Source organism: Mastomys coucha, unplaced genomic scaffold (genome assembly GCF_008632895.1).
Source record: "Mastomys coucha isolate ucsf_1 unplaced genomic scaffold, UCSF_Mcou_1 pScaffold14, whole genome shotgun sequence".
Lineage (NCBI taxonomy): Eukaryota > Metazoa > Chordata > Mammalia > Rodentia > Muridae > Mastomys > Mastomys coucha.
Genome location: NW_022196896.1, coordinates 16297558 through 16305964, shown reverse-complemented (window position 1 = coordinate 16305964; position 8407 = coordinate 16297558). Strand labels below are relative to the sequence as shown.

Genomic DNA, 8407 nt, shown 5'->3' with positions numbered 1-8407 from the left:
CTCCTCCTCCTCCTCTTCCTCCTCTTCCTCCTCCTCTCCCTCCTCCTCCTCCTCTCCTTCTTGTTTTAGGGTTTTTTTGGTTTTTGTTTGTTTTGTTTTGTTTCCTCTATTTTTTAACTTCTTATTGGTTCTTTGTGAATTTCACATCATGGACCCAATTCCTGCCCATCTGCTGCTACCTCCATATCTACCCTCCACCCTTGCAACTTCCCTCTCCAACAGAGAAAAAAAATCTCATTGTGGAAGCTGTAGCATGTGTCAGTGTGTCCCACAATACACCTTTTGGTTCACACTTCTTTGTACATGTTCATTGCAATGAGCCATTGGTTGGTCTGCTACTCTATCAGTACTAGAACCTCACTGGGACTCCTCTCAAGATATCTAGTTGTAGAGTTATGTGACGGAGATCCTAGGGCCAGGTCTCCCTACTGCCATGGGTGGCAAGGGGCCAGAGAAGTGGGATCACTCTCTCATCCATGCCATGCCCTGCAGAGCCAGCTCTATTATGCTCATATCCTTGGTGCTAGCTCACCTGCAACTCTGAAATGTGCAGAATCACTCTCCTGAACAGCTGTCTATGGCTGGGATCATCTCTCCTCATGTCTCTCAGAGCCAGCTCTCCCATGAATCCTGAGTGAGGGATGGGGTTAGTTTTGCGCAGCCCTCAGACATCAGCATGTCCCTGGGCAGCATCCCAGACCAGTAATGTCTGTCTGACCTTTGGTGGTAACACATCCCTGCTGCTATAGGGCTACAGACTCAGATATGGCCCTCAGTGCCAGCACAGTCTAGGGACCCACCATTGTCCCTTCACCAATTACTCACATCAGGCTATTCCTTGTTCCCTATGAGTCCCAAGTTCTAACTCTCACCATTGTTCCCACATTCTTCTGTTTCTCCTTCCTTCCTATTTCTCTACCACTCCTCTTAGTGGCACCAGGGTCTCTGAGTGTCTGGGATAAGATCAGGAGTATTCTGAGGAGATCTATTGCACTGGGCAGGAGTTATCTTGGGTATGGTCTGTACAGTGCTGGGTTGGTAGACATTTCAGGCTAGCTCTCTGTCTGGGCCTCATGGTGCTAACTGGTGGTTGATTGTCTCAGGTTTGCTTTTGTCAGGGAGTGTTGGGCTACTAATCATTCAGATGTTACTAGGTCAGAATACTGAGTGTACAGACACAGTCTGCCTCCTCTCTGCCACTTACTGACACACTGTCACACAGGAGCCATACCTATAATACAGCTAGAGGCAATTGTAGGGTCTTCTTATTCAAGGATGAAGACATTCTCCACACTGTATCTCAGAAGAGAAACATATTCTATGAGGCTATAACATAATCCAAAGAATGTATTAGAGATAAAATGACTGACTAATATAATTTACAAATAAGACACGAAACTGTAAAAAAAAAAAAAAAAAAAAAAAAAAAAAAAAAAAAAAAAAAAAAGCACGCTACTTCAGCCATACATACAAAGAACATATACTATTATCAAGCAGGATTTTTCCAGGTATGCATAGTTAGTTCAATATTTACAAAGATAGCTTACCTACATTGTTGCAACACTATCCATGAATTAAGCTGTGTGAGAATTCTGAAAGCATGTGAGAAAACAAGATGTAAAAGAGTCATGTGTAAAAGTAACTTTTAGTCTATAGATATATTCATTCTCTTGGAGGCCTTTTGAGTAACCTCACTCTTTCTGCCTCTTCCTCAACTCTGGATGGCTGGATCAACTCAACTGTTCTTACTGAAATTACTCTCCAAGCTGATGTATTCAAACTGGCTTCTCTCAGCTTCTCACTAAATTACTCTCCTTCTCTTCAAACTAACTCTGGCAATTTGTTCTAATCCTCTGGCTCCTTCTTATTCTCAGACTTCTACTGCCTCTGCTAATGTATACTGAACTGCACAAACTCACAAACAAACTCATCTCTACTGCATTGCACTCCCTATAGTGCACTCACTATACTGAATTCACTATACTGACTCCCAACTGACTCAACTTCCAACTCACTGATAAACTGACTGACCAACTGGCTCACTCTTTTTCCCTGCACTACTCTTAAATAGCTTCTTTCCTGTGCTGTTCTCCTGAGAGCTGGGCATATTCTATCTACCTCTGACTCATTCTGTCAAATCTTTCTTTGATTCATCACCTTGTCTGCCCCTCAATTTGATGTCACATTCAAACATGGCTGCTTCTTTCTATAAACTAATTTTTACCTTAAAAATACCTGTATTGCAGCCAGTGAGATTAAAGGTATGTGGCATATCTCCATTTCAGCCAGAGTCCACAGACCTACGTTTTGGATGTGATCCCTTGCTAGAACAGCCTCTACAGTCCTACGATTGCTTTTCCTACCAAACAGAGGATTGCACTTGGAATATGCTTTTGTGCTTTTCCCAGTTATAGTAAATAGTAGTGGGTTTGCATCAGATTTCCCATCATCTTACTATTATTCAAATGATGTTTCCAACCATGGTTGGCCTCACAGCTTTATACAGCTTAATCTCATGTGAGTATACCTTGTTCTAGGGTCTGCATACAGACCCTTGAAGTCATGTGAAGTTTGCTCATTGACATTGTCTAACCCTAAGAATATAAATTTTCTGATGTTCTGAATGTAGTTGGTGTGATGGTATGTATATGTGTGATGGCCTAACAAGTGGCACTATTTGGAGGTGTAGCTTTTTGGGCTAGGTGGAGCCTTGTTGGAGTAGGTGTGTCACTTTGGGCTTAGGTTTTTAATACCCTAGTCCTAGCTGTCTGGAAGTCAGTATTCTTCTAGCAGTCTCTAGATGAAGATGTAGAACTCTCCACTCTTTCTGCACCATGCCTACATAATTTGGTAGTGTTTAAATGAAAAGACACAATAATTAAAGTATGTGTGCAAACATGTCAGGGATGATGCTAGAATGTTGTAAAGAAACCCATGCAGCAACTACCATATGCAGTAAACCCCATCAAGACTGCAATGCAGTGATAGCCCAGACAATCTGGTATAACTGAGAGGGTTGGGGGATAGAAGTCTCAATTAGGGAAATCTATGGCATCTGGTCATGTTTAACTAGATATACTCGCATTATCTTAAGACTTCCTTTATGCATGGAATGGAAATGGCAAATTATAATCTAAACAGTTGTCATAAAACTATACTAACCTCTTTTCCTAAATCATTCTGGTTCTGTATTAAGAGCAGTACCTATTTTATATTCTTAAATTGAATAATCAATGACTGCCTGGGCAAGGGGAAAGTACAAACCTGGTGGTAAAGGAATTCTAAGACACATCAACTTTTGCTTGGTTTCTCCCAGCTTTTGGAAGTTGCCCCTAAGTTTCAGTCACAATGACATGAAGCCTAGGACACATGCAGGACTTATTGCAGAAGTTAATTGTCAACAGCAGTCAAGGACTTAGCCACTAGCCTGTGTCAATTGCCAGACATTCCAGTACCAGTTTCCAGGCTCTGACCTTCCACATTCGGGTCCCACACAATAAGGATCAAAGGTGAGCTATCATCATTGTGCTGTGATTGGATTTTTGACAGCATGATGTGTGAGTATAATGAATATTTGCTTATGCTACTAAATTTTATAACCATAATAATTGGATAAGCTAGTGAGGTTGCATATTCAATGTCATGTCATGGGTTGATAAAAATATGTGTTTGTTCTTCTTTTTCTTTTTGTATGCTACTTTCAGTAATTTCCTCCTAATTTTCCAAGAATATTCTAAGGACTATAGTTTCAAGTATAAAATATATGTTGAAATCACATTAAAAAATAGATATGTGATTAAGTTATTCACATAGTAAACTCTGGGATGTCATGATTCAAATAGTTTTATATGTTCTATGAACATAACATAAGCATTTCACAAAAGACTTGGTATTATATGAAGATAAATATTTAAAATGATTTCTCAATGCATACTTCTTGAAAATAGTGACAATTTTTACAGGACTAACCACTATTCAATATCATTATGCAGCTAAGAATTTCACGGTAACCCAAAGTTGATAATGTCAGACAACTGAATTTCAGGTTCAGTGACTGTCCAGCAGAATCGTGTGTATGAAATCAGGATTGTAATAATGTATGCTCTCTCTCTGCTGTCCTGAGAATATCTAACACATAAGTTTTGCCAGTAGATTGACATAGATCAAACTGTAGCTCTAATGAAAGGAACCAAGGGTTATTTGTACTGAGCACAAGAGCCACAGAGGTGAAAATAAAAGTTGAAATACTTCACTAGGTATGTGTAGCAGGCATTTGACTTGATTACATTTTAAATGAAAAATATGTTATTAATTCAACAAACCTTATTTACCTTGGTTATCCTTGCTGAGCTGTAGAGAAAATAGATCCTCCCAGAAAAGTATGACAAGACCCCAAACTCACTCATTTCATGACCATCTCTAAAGTTTCTATTGTCATGAACTCTTGAAACATTTGTTGAAGAACACAGAGGTGACAAAGCATGAAGATGATACCTGTCTATTTATCTATTTTTCTATCTATCCATTTATCTATCTATTATCTACCTACCTCTCTTTCTATCAGTCTACTTATCTATCAATCTATCAATCTATCAATCTATCAATCTATCTATCTATCTATCTATCTAATATATCATATATCTTCTACCTACCATCCATCTGACATTCACCATTTTATGATTGCTGCAAAATACATTTGAAGTGGATACAAGTAAGCCATCATGAATACCTGATATTTATCAATCTCGTCAGTGATAAATAGTATTACACTAGTTAATAGAGCTATTTCTCTTCAGCCACTCTAGAGCTTTGTATGGAATCTAGATTCCAGGACACATAAAGAGATGATGACATTGGGTACTGATGGGAAAGAGGTAGTACTGGTAAATGTCCAGGGCTTCCCTTTTGACTCTTGTTCAGCCAATAAAGTGCAATGTTTTATTTCCTGAATGTGAAATTCAAAGTGGAGCTATAAGTATTCATCACACTATACCTCAGCTTTTGTTAAACTCAACCCAGTCAAATTGTTCTTGAAAAAAAGGAAACTATGGAACACAGACATGTCAGAGGAAATATTCAAGTCAAATAACTTTTTTTCCTATTAAAATATTTTATGTATGTGATACCAAACAATAGAAGTTATAAATTTATTTTTCTGATTGCTTTGAAAGGTAACATTGAGAAAAGTCAATAAATTTTCAATATATATGATGTTACATAGGCAGCATTGGTTACATTTTCAAACAAAATTCATGTGGATTTAGCCTATATTGAATATAGTACTAAAAGATTACTACCAATATTTAAAAAACTTATGTCACTACCTCTCTAATGTGGGAAAATATAGTATAAAATTTTGGTCTTAATTGTTACTAAAAATCATATGATTTGAAATGTCTGCTACACATTTTTATGGAAGTTCAAAGATGAGTTTTCTGAACTGCATCAGTGGGTTCATGCATTTTTTTCTCCTTTTTTTCTTTTTTCTTTTTTTTAAGCAAATATGTTTTATTAGATATTTTCTTTATTTACATGTCATATGATATCTCCTTTCCCAGTTTCCCCTTTGAAAAAATAAATAAAAATAAAAATAAAATAAAACCCTGTTCCCTCCCACCCACCCCCGCTCACCAACCCACCCTCAAAGAGTACACATGGTGGGACTAATGGCTCCAGCAGCATATGTATAGCAGAGGATGGCCTAGTTGGTCATTAGTGGGAGGAGAGGCCCTTGGCCCTGTGAAGGTTCTATGCCCCAGTGTAGGGGAATGCCAGGGTCAAATAGCATTTTAATGGATTGGATGCTGGGGTATAATGCCCAAACAGTCCTGATATGGTGGATGATGGCTTTATGTTACACACAGGATTTTTCTTTTAGTACAACAAAGAAAACATTACAGGGTTATATTAGAATTAGACAGTCATTTATATTGTTCCACCACCTTAGGAATTTAATATAGATCTTGGGAATATTTATTCTAGCTGTCTCTAATAAAGAATGTAATTTGAAGTTATTTAATTTTATTAATTGATTACATGTCAACAATGAATAATTACTGAATGTTCTAACATTAGGTGTTATGCTTTAAGTACTTGACCTCTATATTAGAGTTTGCTAGAGAAACAAAAGCAATAAAATGAATATGTATGCATGTATATTAGATAGATTTTATATTTATACATGAATTATATATAATATTTATTAACTTGGCTTACATGGTACAGTCTGAGATGTCCAACAATGGCTATCCTCACACTAGAGAAACTGAGAACCCGATATCTGCTCAGCCCATGGAGCTATAGTCCTACTCCAGTGTTGAAGACATGGAGAATTTCTGGAAAGCCACTAATCTTCAATACACGTTGTAGATCCTAGAAATTGTGGATTCACATCAGCAGAGAATCACAACAGCAGTATAGGTAGTGGCTGGGGAAAAAACCAAGTAGAGGAACTTAGAGATAATACACGAAGGCAAGCTGTCAAAAAGACAAAAGGCTTTTCCCTAATCCTCTTTCTAATTGAACTGTCTCAGGAAAGTGTCTCTTATATTCAGCATGGGTCCTAACATTCATGCTTAAAAGGTTAATCTAATCTAGAAAGTTCTTCACATGTATGCTCACAATCTTGTCCTCCAGGTGATTCTAGATCCTATCAAGTATATAATCAATAATAGCTCTCATAATTTCTAGGAAGTGCTGCTATATTGGGCATTTGTGGAAACTTCAGGAAGCAGGTGTCTCTTGAGAAAGAGACTCAGTGGGGTCATGTTTTTCAAGCATCACTCTCTTCTTTCTGCTTTCCATGAGGAAATCTCTCCTCTTTCAAATTCTTCTGCTACTATGATGTTCTGCCCAAAAGGTAGAGGCCACGGACAGTGAACAGAACGATCCTAAACTGGAAGCTGAATAAACAGTTCACCTTGTAAGCTGCTTACTCAGGTATTGTGGTCATAGGAGTGCAAAAATAGTTAAAACAATAAGTATTTCCAATAAACAAATTGATGCCATAAAATGGTACATACAACAAGTTTATGAACTCCAGCACAACTTTATAACATTAAAATATGTGTGCATGTGTGTATGTCTGCGTGCGCACATGTACTTGCACTTAGACATTTTCTTTCAATGTTTCTCTGTACACTATATTCATGAAATGCCTACAGAGGCTAGAAGACAACAGATCCACTGGAATTGGAATTACAGATGGTTGTGACCTGTCATGTGAGTGCTGGGAATCAAATCTGAGCCCTCTGGAAGAACAGCCAATGCTTTTCATAGCTGAACCACTCCTCCAGCCCCAAATTTTACAACCTTAATAATCGCCAAGAAAAAGGGGGTAAAATTCTATTCCCTTCAAGCAACAACAGCAACAAACGGTCTGGATTACAGAAATATTCTAACTTGGAAATGCTCTCATTTCTGGGTTCTTTCTTTTGAATTAAAAACTAAATTAAGTGGTTCAAACTGACAGATAAACATTTTAAAAAGAAAACACTGAAATTTTGTATGTTTTATGCTGATAAGTACCAAAAGAAAAGTAAAATGTTTATGCCAGCATCATAAGTTTAGTCATCCTACATATAGCTTTAAAACATGCTTTTTTCTAAAATTTCACTTATAGTTAGGAGTTAACCTAGAAATGCTAGTGGTGTATTAAAGAAAAAATAGTGAGTGTCAATATTCTATCACATAAGTTAAAGACAAATGACTGAAAACTTCCAGGAGATTTTATTTTCAGTATTTGAGATACTGGTGTGATCTATTCAAAATCATGAAAGAGGAAAAAGTAAGAGTTAACACTTAAACTAATCTGCTTTCTGCAAAATATTTGCCCAAGGGGACTAGTAAGAGTCAATTAGAGTGATCTTGATAGCCCCTAATTTCACAGTAATTTTAACTAGTATGTGAATTTGTAATTTATAGACAACTTTTGAGATGCAGTTATACACATCTTGTATATTAATTATTTGAAATATTGCTTACACATTAAGGGATAGGAAAAGAATATTTTAATAGTTTTTTATGAAGCAGTAAACTGATTTACCTTTAATGGTAAAATGCTAATGAGGGTTCTCACATTGACACTCACAATGAAGAGTATTGTAACCATTTTTTTAAAGTTTTATTGCAGTGTGATGATGAGAAAAGTTACATAATTTCAATTTATCTGAATTTGTTAGCATTTTTTTTCTTTGGTTTTGAACCTTTAATAAAAGTAAAAAAAGAATGCAAAGAACACAATGCTGCAAACTCAGCCTGGCCGTGAGCCTCGCTGGCCGTGAGCCTCGCTGGGTGTTCAGATCAGGGAAGTGAGTGTGGCTGGACTAGTTACCATTTGTACAAACTCAGTCACTTTGGTTTGGTGTAACTGCTATAACTATTGGCAGAAGCACCCTTCAGATTCACT

The 8407-nt window shown here is 37.1% G+C and overlaps 1 non-coding gene across 1 annotated transcript; it reads right to left on the bottom strand.

Annotated features, from left to right (window-relative positions):
• Window positions 1-1120: 1120 nt before the first annotated feature.
• On the bottom strand, window positions 1121-1253 carry LOC116089647. Its single transcript, XR_004118421.1, has one exon. It is a non-coding gene; the product is annotated as a small nucleolar RNA SNORA17 (small nucleolar RNA).
• Between the last annotated feature and the right edge of the window lie 7154 nt (window positions 1254-8407).